The sequence below is a fragment of the Ovis aries genome, chromosome 15 (genome assembly GCF_016772045.2).
Source record: "Ovis aries strain OAR_USU_Benz2616 breed Rambouillet chromosome 15, ARS-UI_Ramb_v3.0, whole genome shotgun sequence".
Taxonomy (NCBI): domain Eukaryota; kingdom Metazoa; phylum Chordata; class Mammalia; order Artiodactyla; family Bovidae; genus Ovis; species Ovis aries.
Genome location: NC_056068.1, coordinates 21,366,545 through 21,386,734, shown reverse-complemented (window position 1 = coordinate 21,386,734; position 20,190 = coordinate 21,366,545). Strand labels below are relative to the sequence as shown.

General features: G+C 44.9%; 1 long non-coding RNA gene across 2 annotated transcripts in view; it reads left to right on the top strand.

Moving 5' to 3' along the window:
* The window catches only part of LOC121816667 (uncharacterized), a 32,389-nt gene extending 16,575 nt beyond the window's left edge, over positions 1-15,814 (top strand). Inside the window, exons 1-2 of one of the 2 annotated variants that reach the window (XR_009596499.1) lie at positions 8,956-9,820; positions 11,613-15,814. This is a non-coding gene — a long non-coding RNA (uncharacterized LOC121816667). Of the gene's footprint in view, positions 1-8,955; positions 9,821-11,612 lie in introns of those variants that run through there. The other variant, XR_009596500.1, reaches the window with a different exon arrangement.
* The last annotated feature ends 4,376 nt before the right edge of the window (positions 15,815-20,190 follow it).

Here is a 20,190-nt window from a genome sequence, read left to right as displayed (position 1 = left end):
CCCCCTAGGTCTAGGGTATGCATGTTCCTTCCCGAGTGAGGAACATACCTTACCTAGGAATCAGAGTAATCATATCAGCCCTGGGATTTCTTTGGAAGGAATGTTGCTAAAGCCGAAACTCCAGTACTTGGGCACCTCATGCGAAGAGTTGACTCATTGGAAAAGACTCTGATGATGGGAGGGATTGGGGGCAGGAGAAAGGGACGACAGAGGATGAGATGGCTGGATGGCATCACTGACTCAGTGGACGTGAGTCTGAGTGAACTCCAGGAGTTGGTGATGGACAGGGAGGCCTGGCGTGCTGTGATTCATGAGGTTGCAAAGAGTCGGACACGACTGAGCGACTGAACTGAACTGAACTGAAGAAGAGGTTAGAGAGAGAGGGTGAGTCAGTTGTTTATACCCAGAGGCCAAGAAAGGAGCTGAGGAAGGTCCTATAGATTCAGTGTCTACAATTCCAACCCCCAACCAGGCCACCCCATAAGCTCCTCTCCAGCCTTCCCTTCCCCGCACCTTCTGAGCCCTTCTCCCTTAACAGCTAGATGTCTCCTGTTGCCGGGAATGAAAAATATCCTGAAACTTAACAAAGGGAGCTGCCAGATTCTATCATACTTCCAACCTCTGGGCCTCTGGTTTCTCTACCTGGTGCCCCTAACTCCATCCCCTACCCCCAACTCCAACCCCCAGACATCCACTCCTTCCAGCTCTGTGACCAGCTGGACTTCCTTTCTGGAAGCCAGATTCTCTTTCTTGTTTAATGTGAATGTGTCTTGGCAGGCTACTGGACTGCCCGTCTGGGGAGGACATGCCTGGGTCCCACAGGGCAACAAGTCATAACCCCAGTTCATCCCCTCCTCTTCCTTCCAGGAGACACATGAGAAATCCCAGTCTCTCCTTCCCCAGCCTGACCTCAGGATGTCAGGTCAGCAGGCTGTGATTCTTTTAATTAGTAAATTAAGGGGGACTCTCTAGTCCTGTTATGCTCTCAAGCCTTCTACCCAGTGTGGCCTCTTAGTCTCTCTCTCTGATTTCTCAGGAAACAGCCTCAAGGTGACAGGTGTTACCAGCTGCTCCCTTGTATGACCAGGGAGAGTGGAGTGGAGAAGGAGAAGCCTTGGAGGAAGGAGGAGTGATCACAGTGAGATTTCCCTCCTCTGGAGCTGGCGGAGCTCGCTGGGAATTAGCAAACCAGGCACGAGTTGTCCCAAGACAGGCCCGCTCTGCTCTGTGCCCTGGGCGAGCACAGCCCTCGGCTTCCCGCTGGGTCCCTCTCTTAGGACACCTTGCAGCTGGCATACCAGCTCAGAGGCAAAGCTTTGTGTGCATTGGTATGAGTTCTTTTAGCTGTCTCTCTCTTCTGTCTTGCCAGAGCTGACAGCTCTCCTCATCCCAGGCCCCCCAAAGACCCCACCACTGGTTCCCTCCTAAGTACTCGTCTCCCGCTCAGCCCTTAGAGCCAGGAAGGTGGCAGCATCTCCCCAGCCCTGGACTCCAGGCTCTCTCTGCGAGGTAGGACTTGGCAGCCTATGCAAATCGGTTTTGCCTGGAGACCTTCTGAGAAGAAAGGGAAGCTCAGAGACCTTGATCTTCTTGCCCTGTGTTCTGGGAAGCTGCGTTTTTCTCTGCTGCTGCTTTCAAGCGAGCTGGATCTCATCACAGATATTGAAATGGGGCATGATTCTGAGGACGCGCCTGAGAAATGGGAACCTGGCTTGCCCGCTGCCTTTGAGGGTCGGTGGGGGGAGAACCACAAGCCCGTCCAGATCTTATCTCCTCAGGAAGGGGCAGGAAAACAACACAGCAAAACAGCTGCCGGCCGAGAACGCCACCCCGTGTCTTCACACCACACACCCACGTGTGGTGAGGTTGCTGTTTCCCATGAAGATGAAAGTGGAGGGTGAGGCCTGCTAGGGATTCCCTGAGCCCCGGATGGGAGGCTCAGCTGGGCGAGAAGAGACCATGCAGCCGGTCCATGGGCATGGACTCAGCACTCAGCACCCATCACCTCTACCTGCCTGCTCTCCCTGGAGGGACCTGAGAGAGGCTGGGCTGCTTCTGTTCTCTGGGGTGACAGGGCAGTCCATCGCCCCACACTTGTTAAATACGCACGGTCTCTGCCAGGGCTCTGGGGAACCCAGTGAAATCCAAGATGGTCCTGGCCCACGGGGAACTTAGGAAAAAGACCAGTGAGGAGACCAACCGCAGAGAGAGGAAAACAAATAACACAGAGCACACTCACAGAAATAACACGCAGGAGCGGTTACAAGGTGGCACATGACTAATTGGCAAATTAAAGACACGTTCACTCTCGGTTTGCTCCCACACTGACATTTTGCTGAAGAACGGAACACAGGCTCCCGCTAGCTGAGCTGGGGGGGGGGGTGCCCTGAGTAGGGCAGCAGGTCACGCTACAGCTACCTCCACAGGTCCCGTTACCCTGTCGAAGGGAATCATTTTCTGAAAGGGATTCAGGACCATGTCTGCCACCCTCTCAGGCATCAGTAACATCCGCTCGCCTCTGCCCTCACTCTTTCCACTCCTGTGACACCTTCCCTTCCTCCACTGTCCACTGCAACACACACTAAGACCTGCCAGCAGCAGCTTCTCTGTTTGTGTCTTGGCCAGGCCGCTCTTTTCTCAGACCCTAGGATGAATTTCCATCAAATTACTCATAGGAATGCAGACAGAATCTGAATTAAATTGGTTTGGTAACAAATCCCAGCTCTGAATTCATTAGGCATGTGGCTACCACTGTGGGCCTTAATTTCCTCATCTGTAAAGTGGGTACAAAAATGATATCTTTATTGTATTATTGTTTCGGGGATTGAAAGGGGTTGTGAATGTGAAACACCTGGCGTGTGTTCCAAGCCTCTTGCTGTGGGGAAATTCACCAGGCTATGCTAAAGTGGTGCTTCTCAAACCTGCAAGTGCCTTCATCCCCCCCACAAGGGGGGATCTTGTTAAAAATGCAGATTCTGATTCAGTAGAGCTCAGTGGAGCTGGAAATTCTACATTTCTGGTAAGTTTCCCACTGATGCAGATGCTGCTGGTCCCAGGACCACACTGAGTAGTAGCAAGGTACTAAAAGACTTCTGGTTAGAATCTTGCATTTCCAGGATTTCCCTGGGTCTTCACTGCTTACACTGACTCCTGACTGCTCTGCATTTGGAACTTCCTGCCTCATCATTCTGGGCTCTGTTTTGTCCCATTCCCACTGCTCACTTTCTTGGGTCTTTGACCCCTTCAGTCTCCAACTCTACACTTCTCTCTGCTGGACTTTGCCCCCCTAGAGTGGCATTGCTCCCACAGATACCCCCTTTTAACGTTTGTGGCTTTCTCTCACAAAATTTTCTTACGATTTGCCAGAAGTCACCTTTGGCTAAAACTCATCCTATTTTCCTTTTTCCCTGGGCTGCCAGGAAGCTTACAGTTAACTTTATGGTGTGCTTTATCATTTCTTCCCCCAAGTTTTATGATAAAGTTAGTTTCTTCCCACACCATGTCTTTTCTTCTTTTATGACTTGGTTCTTAAATAATTTATTTCTTAGTTTTGCTGTAAACATTGCTGTTGGCTAGCAGAGTGATCTTGGATAAGTCACTTAACTTCCCTGGGATTCAGTTTTCTCCCCTATGAAGTGGGGATAATAACAAACAGTACCTACCTCAAAAAATTTTGGGGATGATTAAATGAGTTAACATCTGTAGAGTTCTTAGAAGAGTGCTTGGCACATGGTAAGCACCAGATGAGTGTCATTTATTGTTTTTGTTATTTTATAAAGTGCTTCACATCCTTTGACAAGCAAGATGGGTACAACTGTCATCACCATCATCAACTATGTTGACATTAAAGTGCTATACAATAGACCTTGAAATTATCTTATTATCTTGGAATACTTGAGTTATGGTATAACATATAAGCTAGAAAGAAATAAATTTAGAACCAATTAAGTAGTTTATAGTACTTATTTCTTATATTCTAAAATCAGGTAGTTCCAATGGAGAAATAGAGAAAACAGACTTATGGACATGGGGAGAGGGGAGGAGAGGGTGAGATGTATGGAAAGAGTAACATGGAAACTTACATTACCATATGTAAGAGAGATAGCCAATGGGAATTTGCTGTTTGTCTCACGAAACTCAAACAGGGGCTCTGTCTCAACATAGCGGGGTGGGATAGGGAGGGAGATGGGAGGGAGGTTCAAAAGGGTGGGGATATATGTATCAGTTCAGTTCAGTTTAGTTGCTCAGTCGTGTCTGACTCTTTGCGACCCCATGAATTGCAGCATGCCAGGCCTCCCTGTCCATCACCAACTCCTGGAGTTTACTTGAACTCATGTCTATTGAGTTGGTGATACCATCCAACCATCTCATCTGTCGTCCCCTTCTCTTCCTGACTTCAATCTTACCCAGTATCAAGGTCTTTTCCAAGGAGTCAATTCTTCACATCAGGTGGCCAAAGTATTGGAGTTTCAGCTTCAGCATCAGTCCTTCCAATGAATATTCAGAACTGATCTCATTTAGGATGGACTGGTTGGATCTCTTTGCAGTCCATGGGACTCTCAAGAGTCTTTTCCAACACCACAGTTCAAAAGCGTCAATTCTTCGGTGCTCACCTTTCTTTACAGTCCAACTCTCACATCCATACATGACCACTGGAAAAACCATAGCCTTGACTAGATGGACCTTTGTTGGCAAAGTAATGTTTCTGCTTTTTAATATGCTGTCTAGGTTGGTCATAACTTTTCTTCCAAGGAGCAAGTGTCTTAATTTCATACCCATGGCTGATTCATGTGGAGGTTTGACAGAAAACTAATTCTGTAAAGCAATTACAAAATTCTGTAAAGCAATTTTCCTTCAATAGAAAATTAACGAAAAAAATCAGGTATTTCCAACATGAGTTAAATGGAGTAGAATTTGTCCTTCCAAACTGTGTGTCTTTAAACCAGCACAGTCCATGGAGGTACCGTATAGCCTCCACCCCCCAGAGTGGGCTTTGAGCACTGCAGTTGTGCCTAAAGCAATTTTCTTGAACTTGCTTGCTTCTCTTTTGCCTGTGCCCTAGCGTTATAGTCCATTTCAGCTCCTGGCTCTTGGGCCTCACCTCTTAAAGCTGGCCCAACTCAATCTGTAAACCTAATGACTGGATCAGCTGAACTGATAAGATCCTGTTGCCTTCTTGGTCTCATGGTATTTCTGTCTGCTTCTGGAAATCAGCCTGTTGGCTTCCACTTGAACTCCTAGGACTTTATTAGGTGGTTTTCTGGGGTTCTCTCCATGCTCTCATGCTTCCCTTATTCATTCCCTCCGTGAAATTTATTTTGTGTCTTCTCTGTGCCAGTCACTGATGTAAGTCAGTAGGGAATGTAGAAGTAAAAAAAGTTCTGGCCCTCATAGAGCTTTAGTGAGGGGAGAGCGAAAATGAATTAATGCATACTGTGTTCTCTATCTCCTTGCGACTTAAAGTGTAGTCTGTGGGCCACGTTAGGTTGGAAATGGTGTCTAGAAAATCAAGTAGACATACTGAGGAGGCAGCTGCTTCATAAGTTCAGATTTAAGTGAGGTGTTTACTTGCATCTCTACCAACCACAGCATTTCATAGTTGAATGAGATGAGTTTGTGTGACGTGAACAGGCCTTTAACCGAGGGCACACAGTTAGTTGGTTGTAGAGCTTATTTTTTGTTCTTTTCTGCTTGTGACACCCCATCTTTTCTTACACGATGTCTAGGTCAGTGAATTACTAAGGCAAATTGGTTTATTTAGGGGAATTCCCAAACCTGATGGGGTTGTGGAAATTTAGGAAAATCCATTTCTGTTAAAAATTCATTTCCAAGTCAGAGGGCTCCTGGGTTGGCTCCCACTAGGCAAATCCTGAATCTCTAATCATATGTGTCCTAAACAAGGAACACTTAGGGGTAAGGGACAGTGACAGGGCAAGTTCTTTTCTAAAACTCTGAAAGAGGGCTCTAGGCAAACAGATTAAGAGAGGGTTTCAGAGAGACTCATAGATTCACATGCAAATAAGGAAATTGAGGCTTAGAGAAGTCAAGTGACTAATTCATCGTCCCACAGCCGGTTAGCAGCTGGCCAGAGCCCAGAGCTAAGTCTCCCCAATCATGACAGAATTTAAGACCCGGAGGTGGAAGATCTGTTTGCCTCCCATCATTTCCATTAGCCGAGTCCCTTACCTTCCCCTATAGACCTCAGCTTCATCATTTGTAAATTAGTGTTCATCAGATGAAATGATTTACATAAGATTGTTTTGTGAAATTGCCTTTTTTCCTACCATAACATATGGCATTCTTTATGCCAAAACTTCCAAAAGAGAGGAAATAATCATTATCCAGATTGCTTCTGCATTAGGACGAGGACACTGACTCGGGAGAGATGCATGAACTTCACACGTGTATCTGGTCAACTCCTTTTTCAGCTCTCTTCATCACCCATGTGTGTGCTCAGTTGCTCAGTTGTGTCCAACTCTTTGCAACCCCATGTAGCCCACAAGGCTCCTCTGCCTGTGAGATCTTCCAGATAAGACTACTGGAGTGGGTTGCCATTTCCTACTCCAGGGGATCTTCCCGATCTAGGGATCGAACCCACATCTCTTGTGTCTCCTGCACTGGCAGGTGGATTCTTTAACACTGTGCCACCTGGGATCTAGTCAACTCCCTTTTCAGCTCCTTTCAGCTCTTAAAGTGGTGATTTTTTAAAACTTTCTCTTTTCCATCACCTCTTCTGTTGTTCTCAGAAAATATTGGCTGATGAATGAGAGTTCAATCTCCTATAACTACAGCGGACAAATATCTGTATAAACTTTCATCTTTACCTTCTCCTATTTCTGAACTGGCATTATCACACCCTTTCTTCCCATGGTTAACTCCAATCTCCACGTAGACTTCATAATGCAACTCAGAAGTCATGGCAGCTATCCTTATCCACCTTCCCTTGACTGATTGGCACCCATTCTGTTCTCCCAGAGCACCCTGTGTCTCCTCTACCGGCACGAATCCCATTGTCTTATGGAAGCTTTGCTCACTAGAACACAGGGATTCTATTTACTTCTATATCTCCATGGTGTCTGGTACGTGTATGTTCTCACTAAATGTTTTTCGGATGAATGAATGTACGTGTGATGCTTACTTAGGTCACTGATAAAGATGACTTTATCAGTTTCTGTTTTTCCATCCCTCGTGGGTTTGAATATCTTGGTGAGAGAAACGTCTCCAAGTTGCCTGGGCCCTCTTGTACCTTCCAGCCTCAGGTGGAAATGAATGGAAACAGAGGTGCTCTCCTTGACTCTGCCCCACCATGCACCCGTGCCTTGCGTCTGAAATCTTCTTATGAATGGTGGAGGTGAGGATGTTGAGAATGGCTTCTGGAGGAGGCAGGCCTGCCCTGGCCAAGTGTTAGAAACTCTGGTTCTCTCAGCTGTGAGCCTACTCTTCTTTCTCCTGCTTGGAACCTTCCCTGAGGTGCTACAGCAGCCTCTGCCCTCAAAAAAAATCTCTCCCCAGGGCCAGTGAGTCAGGCTCATGGGCCTCTGAGTAGGTGGTGGTAATTGGTATTGGTGATTGGTATCAAAGCAACCAAGAGACCTAGGCAGTGGGGGATGGAGGAGAGACAGATGAGAAGGGGATAGGGCTGGCTTCTTGCCTCCTCCCACCCTGTTAATCAAGTGTGATCCCAACTCCAGTGACTCTGTGCACCCATTTCCATCTGTCCTCCAGATGCCCATCTGGGTTACCATAAGAGCTTAGAGGTTTTGGATGGGGAAGGCTGAGTGTTATAAGAGCCCTACCTCAGTAGAGGTGAGACTTCAGTGGATATGTGAGACGTTTAATGTTCTTTCACTGCCCTGACAGCACCTCTTTGCCCCAGCACTGTTCTCTGGCTGTAGAGAACAGTGTAGAGAACCTCCCTGTCCCTGTCCATCTTAATTCCCCCCACACTACACTCTTCCTGTCTTCTGACCTGCAGCAAAAGTCACACATCCTGAGGAATAAGCAGGGTGGTTGAGAACTTGAACTCTGGGGGCAGTCTGACCCAGCTGTGAACCTGGCTCCACCACGGACTGCTGTGCAAGCTACTCACCCTCTCTGAAGATTAGTTTTCTCATCCAAAATATGGCAACTATTATCCACTCAAGGCGTTTTGTGAAGATTATATTAGATAATGCTTACAAAGGGCTTAGCATATTTTGAGCTCATAACAGTTAGCTACTATTGTTGTTTTATAGCTGTATCTTTTTCAGATATACCTTAGAAATAACTACTCTTTCCTTGCTGCTACTAAAGAACATTGTAACAATAATAATAGTTATTGTAATTACAGTTTGCTGCCGCTACTGCTGCTAAGTCGCTTCAGTCGTGTCCGACTCTGTGCGACCCCAGAGACGGCAGCGCACCAGGCTCCACCGTCCCCGGGATTCTCCAGGCAAGAACACTGGAGTGGGTTGCCATTTCCTTCTCCAATGCATGAAGGTGAAAAGTGAAAGTGAAGTTGCTCAGTCATGTCTGACTCTTAGCAACCCAATGGACTGCAGCCTACCAGGCTCCTCCACCCATGGGATTTTTCCAGGCAAGAGTACTGGAGTGCGGTGCCATTGCCTTCTCCGAATTACAGTTTATATTATAAAAATATGCTGTGTATAGAATATATGCTCTAAAGTATATGTAGATATATACTTATATGATAGTAATATAACTGTATATAGTGTTACTATATATAATATATACCATATTTAGTAACACATAAATTAGAGAAGGCAATGGCACCCCACTCCAGTACTCTTGCCTGGAAAATCCCATGGATGGAGGAGCCTGGTAGGTTGCAGTCCATAGGGTTGCAAAGAGTTGGACACGACTGAGCGACTTCCCTTTCACTTTTCACTTTCATGCGCTGGAGAAGGAAATGGCACCTAGCAACACATAAATATACAATACATATGATAATAATAATAGCAACTAACTTTTATTAAATGCTTACTATGTGCAGATGTTGTTCTATGAGCTTTATATGTATTAATTCACCGAATCCTCTCAAGATAGGCATAATTGTTAGCCAGATTTTATTGACCAGAAATTGAGGAGCAGACAAGAAACTTGCTTAAGAATATAAAGTTAGTAAAGAGGATGAACAGCATACTAATACTAATACTGTGGTTCCAGTATTAGAGTTTGCTGTGTGTGTACTTTGCACTCATCCCCGGCCTGTAAGTGTCATGGGTGTGTTGCCTGTGTTTGATTCATCTTTGTAGCCTCCCCAGTGCCTTGCTCCAGATTTGCACTGGTTCTGGGTGCCTGTACAAAGGCGATGCCATGAGTGAAAACACCAGCTTTTCAGTAGCTGACTGCCCAGGGAGGAAGGGTGCTGGCTTTCTGGTGCCCACGTGCCTGCAGCCCAGGTCCTAGCTCCCAAAGCCCCCTGGCACATGTCTGGCCTAGCTAAGCTGGCTAAATCTGAGCTTGGCAGCAGATTTTTATCCCCAGGGAAAAGCACTTAGAATATACCAGGTTTTCAATAATGGGGCAAAAGGACCATCAAACTAATCAGAGCAAGAAAAATAGAGGTTCGTTTTGCAGCTAGGGACTGTGTTTGAGGAGCAAGCAGAGGCAAGATATAGGGCACAGGCATGGACTTGATTACGTGGGGTTGGTCTGTCTATGAAGAGAGACGATCCTCAGGAGTCTATCCAAAAGAAAAATCTACTGGGGCCAGCGAGGCCCTGCTGAGCCATCTGCCCCTGCCCCTCTCCAGCAGGACCTGAGGTCATCTGAGGACCACTCTCTGCACCATCATCAAAAGCCGAAATTGTATGGCCAAGTGAGTATAGCATTGCTAACAAGTCACTTAAGTCTTCTGATTTTATTTTTTCTCTTTTTGGTAGTGAAGATGATAATAAAATCTGTCTCCTGAGTTTGTTGAGAGATAGTGAAACATTTTCCTTGTGAAGAGTGGTAAAAATACCTTGTATCTGCAGAATGTTTTGATAATAATAAAAATCATAGCAATAATAACATCTAACCTGTACACAGCACTTGCTATATGCCAGGAACTCGTCCAAGTGCTTTTCATATATGAATCCTCACAACAGTCTTTGTGAGATATTCATTTTACAGAAGAAAAGCTAAGGCACAGAGAAGTTAAATAAATTATCCAAAGTCAAACAGTTGATAAGTAGCATGGCCAGCATTCAAAAACAGGCAGTCTGGGTCCGAGCCTATGCTCTTAATTACCATGTGGTGAAGATGAATGAAAGCATTTATAAAGTATGCCTGCATCCATCATCTCAGGTAATCCTCTCTACTCCCTGCACAGCACAACTCCTTGGAAACTCATTTCCCTGGGGAAATGGGTAATTCTTTACACCTAACTGAATCTGCCTGTTGGAGAAATATCCTGAGTCTGCTACAGGTCCCAAAGCCTGGGAAAGCTTGCTTGATGCTTGCAGAAAAATATCGAGGGTCATCTTTGTTGTTACAGGTAGAACAGATAATCTCCAAACTCTCTGGGTTCCCATGGTTCTGACATTTCAGTGCTGGCTCTGGCTGAGTGGAGGTTCCTCAATAAATCAGAACACAGTGATTCATTTGGCACCTATGCCATGCCCAGCATAGGGGCACGGGGGCATACTGTATAAAGAAGCAGGATATGATCTTCATTTGCAAAGCATTAGCAGCCTAGTCGGGAGGATCAAACAGATGAAACTAGATCAATTAATAAACATGATAATACCATTAAGTAATAATGTGATAACATAAAATCATTTTTTATTGACAATGAGACCACAGGAGATGAACAGAACATGTCACTAACTGTGTCTCATTCATCTCCTGGTCTTTTTCTCAAAGCTATGAGTTTTTGCAGAAACATGTATGCAACCTGAGTGACCTGTCCTCCCTTTCCAGGGAAGAAAAGAAAATTCCAAGTAGAAGAATATTCTTCTCCCAGCCACTCATGCCATGTTCACCAAAATGTATCTTTGTCTTTTCCTTTTTTTTTTTTTTAGCATGGATGGTAGAGAAGCCAATATGAGTCTGTTATGCCTGTAATAACTGCCATAGTGACATTAGAAGAGGGGACCAGAAGTCGAGGGGTTGAGTCAGAAGGTGCTCTTCCTTCTCCTCCTTTTGTGGTGTGTGCTTACTTCTCCAGGAAACTTGAATCTCCTTCCTAACCCTGGAAAAGTAGGGTGTTTCAGCCAGGGCACCATCTGAAATCTTTGGGGAGCTTCAGCCCTTTATCTCCTAGCTAGGTGACTATAAGGCAAGTTGCCTAATCTCTTTCAGCTTCATTTTTTTCTCTTCTGTACAACAGATACATAAAAGTGAATGTGAGGATGGGAACTTCCCTGGTGATCCAGTGGCTAAGACTCCAAACTCTCAGTGGGGCCAGAGTTTGATCCCTGGTCAGGGAACTAGGTCCCACATGGCACAGTTAAAGCTCCTGCATGCCACGAGGAAGATCCCGAGTGCTGCAGTTAAGGCCTGGTGCAGTTGAATAAGTAATATTTAAAAAAAAAGTGAACATGAGGACGAAGTGAAATAATTAACAGAGTGCTTATTATAGTGAATGGTACATACATTTTTCAAAAATGATATTTTTTTGTTAACAGCTCTACTACCAACACCCTCAACCATCATCACCCCCATCACTGTCCCCACCATCGTTAGCCGTATCATTGCTATCATCTATGTCATCATCGGAGAACACAACGGCAACCCACTCCAGTACTCTTGCCTGGAAAATCCCATGGATGGAGGAGCCTGGGAGGCTGCAGTCCATGGGGTCACGAAGTCAGACACGACTGAGCGACTTCACTTTCACTTTTCACTTTCATGCACTGGAGAAGGAAATGGCAACCCACTCCAGTGTTCTTGCCTGGAGAATCCCAGGGATGGGGGAGCCTGGTGGGCTGCCGTCTCTGGGGTCGCACAGAGTCGGACACGACTGAAGCGACTTAGCAGCAGCACGTCATCATCCTCCTCTTCCTCATCATTGCCATCATCACTGTCATCGTCATCACTGGCAGCACTGCCATCATCTAACCAGCGCACTCCCGTGTTCCTTCTCTTTGTTGTTGTTTAGTCTCTCAGTCATATCCGACTCTTTGAGACTCCACAGACTGCAGCACGCCACGCCTTCCTGTCCTTCACCATCTCCCGGAACTTGCTCAAACTCATGTCCATTAAGTTGGTGATGCCATCCAACCATCTCATCCTCTGTCATCCCCTTCTCCTCCTGCCTTCAATCTTTCCCAGCGTCAGGGTCTTTTCTAATGAGTTGCTCTTTGCATCAGGTGGCCAAGTATTGGAGCTTCAGCTTCAACATCAGTCCTTCCAATGAATATTCAGGGTTGATTTCCTTTAGGAAAAGGACATCTCTTAAGACCTTTTAAAATGACTTGGCTAATATGATCAATATCAACTTCTCCTCGCATGACAATGGCCTAATTTGTCACCCCCCTCATATAATATCTTTATTCAACTTTTCAGTGATGAGGGATTGACTTACTGAAAACGGATGTACCTTTGGATACTCCTCAAATCGCCTCCTCTGCAGCTGTTAGATCCGTTCCCAAGATAAATTCTTTCACAGTTCTCTGTTTTCCCACGAATAACAATGGAGACAATGCAGGTAAAGGAGACCTTAGCCCACTAAAATTATTTCCCTCTTCTCTACTAACTACAGTGTCCTGGTGAAGAGAGGACACTTCTTTTCAATTTTAGCCCCTAATAGTGGGAGTGCCTGGAGGAGAACAACAGAAACATTTGAGGTTGTGATTCTGAAGCAAAAAAAGCAGAATTAATTTCCTTTGGCTTCTCAAGTAGATTTCTATGTACACTGTTGTGTTGCGTTTTTGGAACCTGTGGCTGTACTTTGAGGGTTCCTGAAGTAGAGAATTACCTGTGCTGTATCCAGAGTCAAGAGTTCACATGACTTTGGATATGAACACCATTTGAAGACTCCACAAGAGAAGCCCTGCCCTGGAAAGATGTTTATTTGGTAATTGAGAAGGGAAGGGGGACTCTTTCTGCAATTTTTGCTCGGGGGCTCTCCTGTAAAGTTCCACTCTGCAAAGAGCTGTTCAGTTCCGTTGAATTTCTTCGCCAAGTCAAAACGAATGGCAATGTGGTAATGAGTGCAGAGACATTTCCGATGTGGCATTTCTTTTCTTGCCTTTGAATAAAAACACAGTCAGACCTTTGTGTACAATGCAGATTCTGAAAGGCCATGGAAGGCAGAGTGGGAGGACCTCTAAGGCATCCCAGGGGAACATTGAGCACAAACACAGCACAGGCCAACTTGCCTCAAGGCTGGGAGACCGAGGGCTTCTCTGCAGCAACCCTGCGCTTCCTACACACTCAACTGAAAGGAACTGGAAAGCAGCCCCTTGGCATGTACATGAGGTTTGATCCATTCATCCATTGAACAAATATTTATTGAGTGTCAGCTAATGCCAAAGTTATTCTAAGTACTGAGGACTCAACAGTGAGCAAAATAAGGCAAAAATCCCACCTGACATAAATTCGCTTCTCAGATTGGCTTAATATTGTTGCTGTGTTCTCTCTGATTATATATGTAACATATTACATGTACGTATATTCATATATATAACATATATGTATATTCTTAGATTTTGTATGTAAATCTTAGATTTCTTGGGTTTATATACAAATAACACATAATAAAGTATAAATAAAATATTTTAAAATATATTTTCTTAGATTGCATATTCCAAGAACTTAGGGGTTGAGTTTATTTATAGTTGTGTGCATACAAAGCCTGGAATCACATCATTCATTCACCCACCACATTCTTTCTGAATGTCTACTCTGAGGTAGATGATGAGAATACAGTGATGAATAAGATAGAACATCTCTTATACAAATTATAGGGTAATTTAGTGAATATGGAGACAAAGATAGTGATGCTATGGCTTTGGGCATTTCCCTCAGGTTTAATGATGTACAAATTTAAAGTCTTATGTTTAAAAAGGGATGCCTTACATCCAAAGAGTAATGCCATATTCATTGCTAGTTGACACATTTTCAGCTTTGACAGCTTTCTCCACTTCTTATATGATCTATTTTTTACCTTTTTATTTTCAGGTAATTTTAGTTCTATAGAAGAGTTGCAAACATTAAGTACAGAGAATTCTGTCAATACTCTTCACCCAGCTTCCCCTAATGTTAAGATCCTATATAACCATGGCCTATTTATCAAAACTGAGACATGAACATTGGTATAATTATAATGCTATTAATTAGATTATAGACTTTATTTGCATTTCACCACTTTTTCAATTAAAAAAATTTTTTTTTCTGTACCAGGATCCAATCCAGGATACCTGGTGGCATTTAATTATCATGTATCTTTAATCTCTTCTGGTCTGTGACAATTTCTCAGTCTTTCCTTGTTTTTACGACTTGGACAGTTTTGAAAAGCACCATTCAGGCATTTTGCAGCAGGTCCCTGAATTTGGGTTTCCTAATGTTTCCTCATAATTAGACCAAAGTTATGGATTTGGAGGAAGAATGTCACAGAGGTGAAGTGACTTTCTCGTCTCATCAAGGGTGCACAACATCTACTTGACTTCTTACTGGTTGTATTGACCCTGGTCACTTGGTGAAGGTGGTGTCTGCCAGTTTTCTCCACCATAGTTATTCCCCGCTTTATATCCTCTGCATGCTAGAAGTTAATCACAGGCTGTACTCACGGGGACAGGGGATCAATCTACCTCCTGAAAGAAGGTTTCCTTTCTTCTTCAGTTTTCCTCATGTGTCCTGCCTTTTGAATTAAGGGTTTTAGGGACCATGGTTTTATTTCCTCTTTAAGTGACACCAAAGTTTATAAGTTGAATCTCTTTGCACAGGACTTTGTTTAGAAAATCCTTATTCAGGTTACAGAAATTTTTATCAGGGAGAGAGAGAGTGTTTTCATCGAAGGGTTCTGAAGTTCTTGTACTTATAAACGAACTCCAGTACTACAGATGAAACACTTTTTCTTCAGTTTAATGCAGTTTTACCAGAAGCTTATTGTATTTTAGGGTAACTGGCTCAGTAACAGTTCAATAGTGAAATCATAGAACTCTGGACCTGTGTGATAAAAGAATCATTTCACTGAACCTCCTTAATTTACAGACGAGGAAACTGAGACCGTGCAAGGAGGCATGGCTTTTCTTTTTCTTTCTTTTTAATTGAAATATAGTTGATTTATACTATTAGATTAATTTAGGTGTAAAATATAGTAATTCAATATTTTTATAGATTGTTCTCCATTTAAAATTATTAGGAAATAATGGCTCTATTTCCCTGTGCTGTCCAATGTATTTTTGTTGCTTATTTACATATAACTTGTGGCTTCCCTGGTGGTTCAGATAGTAAAGAAGCTGCCTGCAATGCGGGAGACCCAGGTTTGATCCTGGAGAAGGGAATGGCAACCCATTTCTGTATTCTTGCCTGGAGGATTCCCTAGACAAGAAGTCTGGTGGGCTACACAGTCCATGGGGTCACGAAGAGTCGGATGTGACTGAGCAACTAACACTTTCACTCTCACGCTTCTTTGTCTCTTAATTCATCCATCTCACCCCTCCCTCTTCCCTTTCCTCACCGATAACCACTAGGTTGTTCTCTGTACCTTTGTCTGTTTCCATTTTGCTCTATATATGTTCATTTATTTTTCCTAGATTTCACATATAAGTGATTATATGGAGTATTTGTCTTTCTCTGTTGATTGATTTCACTAAACATAATGCTCTCTAAGGTCATCCATTTTGTGCAAATGGAAGAATTTCATTCTTTTTATATGGCTGAGTAATAAACACCAACTGAGATATCACCTCACCCCTATCAGAATGGCTGTCATAAAAAATGACAAACCCTGGGAGATGGTGCAAGACAGGGAAGGCTGGCATGCTACAGTCCATGGGGTCACAGAGAGTTGGACACAGCGACTCAACAACATGTCATCAGAAATAATATAAATAAAGAATGTTGGCAAAGATGTGTGGAAAATGGAACCATAAATACACTGTTGGTGAACACGTAAAGTGATGAGGGAAAGTAGAATGGAATTTCCTCTCAAAACTAGAAATGGAGCTACCATATGACCCAGTAATTCCACTGCTGGGTATATATCTGAAGAAAAGAAGACATTAATTTGAAAATATATACACACCCCAATGTCCACAGCAGCATTATTAGCTAAGATAAGAACTGGAGGGCTTCCCTGGTAGCTCAGCCAGTAAAGGATCTGCCTGCAGTGCAGGAGACCTGGGTTCAGTCCCTGGGTTGAGATGATCCCCTGGAGAAGGGCATGGTAACCCACTCCAGTATTCTTGCCTAGAGAATCCCCATGGACAGAGGAGGCTACAGTCTGGCTACAGCCCATGGGGTCACAAAGAGTCAGACACACAAAGAGTGACTAAACACAGCACATATGAACTGAAGTGCAACCTAAGTGCCCATCAACAGATGAGTGGATAAAGATGTGTTATATCTATACAGAGGCATGGTTTTTCTGAGGCTGTTCAGCTGGTCAGAGGGGTTCTCAGGGATCTTTTCCCCTGGATGTTCTGCACCGACACATTCCCCCCTGGTCTAGGGTCTTCAGGACTCAATCCCTGCCCTTCGTTAAAATCTCTCAGGAAATCATAGGAACTCCTTCACACTAGCATGTAAATCACTGATTCTACTTCTGCTTCAGACCTTTAGAGAGACGATTGCCTCTAAACAGGGAAAAATGTTTACTTGTGGTTCTCAGCCTTGGCTGTGTGTTAGCATCCCTGGTTCATTGAGAAATGAGGAAGCCCAGGCCCCACTGGAACCCTAAAACATTAAAGGTCATCACAGGTGATCCTCATGTACCCCCAGGCTTGGAAACTAGCCCTGGTTGAGTGAGAGGTTGTGTGTGTGGTCCCTGGACCAGCATCATCAGCTCTGCCTGGAACTTAGGAATGCAGAGCTGGGGGCCTGAGCCAGGCTCCCTGAACTGGAGACTCTGGCAGTGGGGCCCAGCCAACTGTCTTTTGTTAAATCTTCCAGGTGATCTCAATGTGCATTAAAGTTCCACTCCCAGGGACGGCAGAGCCTGGTTGGCTGCCATCTGTGGGGTCGCACAGAGTTGGACATGACTGAAGCGACTTAGCAGCAGCAGCAGCAGCTTTCAAGCAAAAGGACTATGGTCTAACTGGTACATTTGATCAGGAGTTGGGGAAACATGGAGGGAGGCCAGGGGTGCCCTCTGAAACCACACTGCATAAATGCGGGGGCTAGTCTGTGGATGCATAAAGACACCTCTGGTTATTTTTTCATCAATTGACTGATGCTGTCTGAGATTCAGAGACCACATTAGAACCTTTTCTTCCAATAGAAGGGCAGTTTTACTTAAAGTGATGGCAACACACTGGCTAGCAGTATTGATTGGTGGTTGTTCTGTTGGTGGTCATAACTGGCTCCCTTCCTTCCTCTTATGCCCCGCAAGCCATAGACCACAAGTGAGGCTGGTGGACAGGGCAGAGGCAGAGAATAAGGTAGTGGTAGGGGAAGTAAATGATTTGATTTGTGAAGCTAAATTGGACTGAATTAGAGGCCATGGAACTCTTCTGCACAGTATTTCTTTAATCATAAACTTTATCTCAAAACCAGTGATCCTAAAGTGCTCACGTGAAGGGTAATGTCTTCATGGCCTGAAGTTTGCACATCCTGAGCACTGGCTGAAAGGTGAGGGTGTTTCGGTTTTATTCAACCACTTAGTACTGGGTATATATTGATGAACAAAAGGGACATGTTCCATAGCCTCAGGGAGTAGGATGAAAAATAAGTGCAAAGACTGTTAATGAAGAGGAGACATAGGAAAGACACTGTGTGAGCAACTGGCAGTTTCTCTGACCTAGGTCTGGGGCACAGGTAAGTCCTCTCTGGGTGAGTGATGTTTAATCTGAAAACTGAAGGTTTAAGAGTAATTGACCAAGTGAAGGCATGCAGAGGAGGGAGAGAAAGAGTGAGAAGAACATGAAAGAGCAGAAGAGCTCATGTGAAAGCCTGAAGTCGAGAGGGGGCATGGTATGGAAGTTTTAAGAACTGCAAGCCAATTATGCCAATCCTAGAAAGCACGGGCCACCTGATAGAAGGTGACGTGAGAAAGGCAGCAAGTCCGGATCCCCAAGGGCCTAGGAAGTTGGATGAAGGATTTGCACTAGGGCCTAGGGGTGATTGGAAGCCTGTGAGAGGTTTAAAGAGGACAGTGGAAGAAAACGACAGATTTGCATGAAAAATAAATCTCTTGGCTGCATTTTGGAAAGTGGATTGGAAGGGAGAAGAAGCGGTGTTGGGAGCTGGGAGGTGTGTGTTACACAGGCCAAACTTATGAATGTTTGCTTAGGAAAAATCAGAAAGGAACTAGGAAATTATGAGATTAAAGTTGTGTTTGTGCTTGTACGCTTTTTTCAGTTTTGCTTTTCGGATGGAGCAGGTTTATGGCAGCTATCTTCACAAAGTGCGTAAATATCTAACATGTGATGGACCTAGACAGTGCAGGGGTGACATAACCGATGCTGGTTAAATGCTAGCTGCTTGCAAAGCACAAAAGAAAATGTGCTGCTAGGCATTATGGGGGATTCCAAGAAGACTTGGCCTTTGCCTACAAGAAACCAACAACTGAATCATGGAAATAAACAGGAACACTTCAGTGTCCATGGAAAATTCGAGCAGTAAGGGGTGATCACAACTGAGAAAGGGGTCATACACTCTAAAAGGAGTGTTTGAAGTAGTTTCACAGAACACGTAGGTCCCAGGCAAGGCTTTGAGGATCCTGGGAAGTGAGCAAGCTGACAAGAATGGGGAGGACATTCCAGGTCGGGGGAGTAGGAGGAGCAGTGTGTGCAGTGATTGGACCCACATTTGTGGTTTCAGCTTGTCTTGGTTTTTAGGGAAAGTCGACCGAACTTCAGACGTAACAGCAAAGCACACTAGCTTTTGGCAAAGAAGAAGGGAGTGGCGAATGTTGCCATTTTAATTGCTGGTCAGTTTTCTGCTAAACCTGCTGGAACTGCAGCAGAGCGGGGCCTGTGGGTGCACTTGCTGAAAAGGCATTTGGGGTTGACTTGAGGCCTGGGAAGGGTGGGTGGGCAGCTTAGGCTTTGCCACAGAGGAGCACGGTGGGCCTTCCCTAAGTGACCAGTCAGCCCAGAAACCACCGTGCTCTGGTTTTTAGAACATTACCTGATACCGAGGCAGTTTAGAAGTTACATCTAACAGAAGGGGCCCTTTCTGAAGCCCACCCCTTACTCTCCCAGAAGCCCAAGTGCGCTGACCCTTCGTACTGACAGAGTCTGCTCTTGAGTGGGCAGTTCAGCTGCTCTGAAGGGTAGATTCAGCTCTGAGTTGCCCTCACGTTTCAGGGACAAGTTGCTACTTCGTGGCCACCTGCCACTGTCCTGGGCTGGGAGTGAGGTGGTTGAAGAGCAGAGGGCCAAAAACGAAACCCTGTAACAGAAGAGTCAGGTCTGGGCCAGGCTGAGAGAAGACAGGCATATCTCTGAGGGGGCTCCTGGAAGACACCTGTTGCTGCCAGTGGGCCAGGGTGAGAGACTGCCAGGTGATTGGTAATACAGGGGGTGTCTCAAGGTCCACAAGGTGAGCTCAAAGAAGATGTCAAGGGGCTAGCCTTTCCAAATGTGTGCTTTCTGTGCAGATGCCCTGGGGCTGTCTGGACTGAGGGTTGGGGAAGCTAAAAAATGGGGAGACCCAGAGACAGCCTATGGACCCCACCCCATCTTCCCTGGAGCTGGGCCTCTTCTGTTTGTTTTATGGGGATCTGCTTAACAATTCACTTGGGGATTAAAAAAGGACTCTGATGATAGAAATCAGTTAGTGAAGTGAAAGTCACTCAGTTGTGTCTGATTCTTTGCAACCCCATAGACTATACAGTCCATGGAATTCTCTAGGCCAGAATACTGGAGTGGGTAGCCTATCCCTTCTCCACCGGATCTTCCTAACCCAGGCCCAGGAATTGAGCCAAAGTCTCCTGCATTGCAGGCGGATTCTTTACCAACTGAGCTATCAGGGACATCCAGAAATCAGTTAAACTTTTATCAGTTAAATGACTTTCCACAATATGCTGTTTTGGTTCCTGATTGAAAGAATGTCCCCTAAAGAGGAGGGTGCGTTTTGAGCACCCTGAACCTGCGA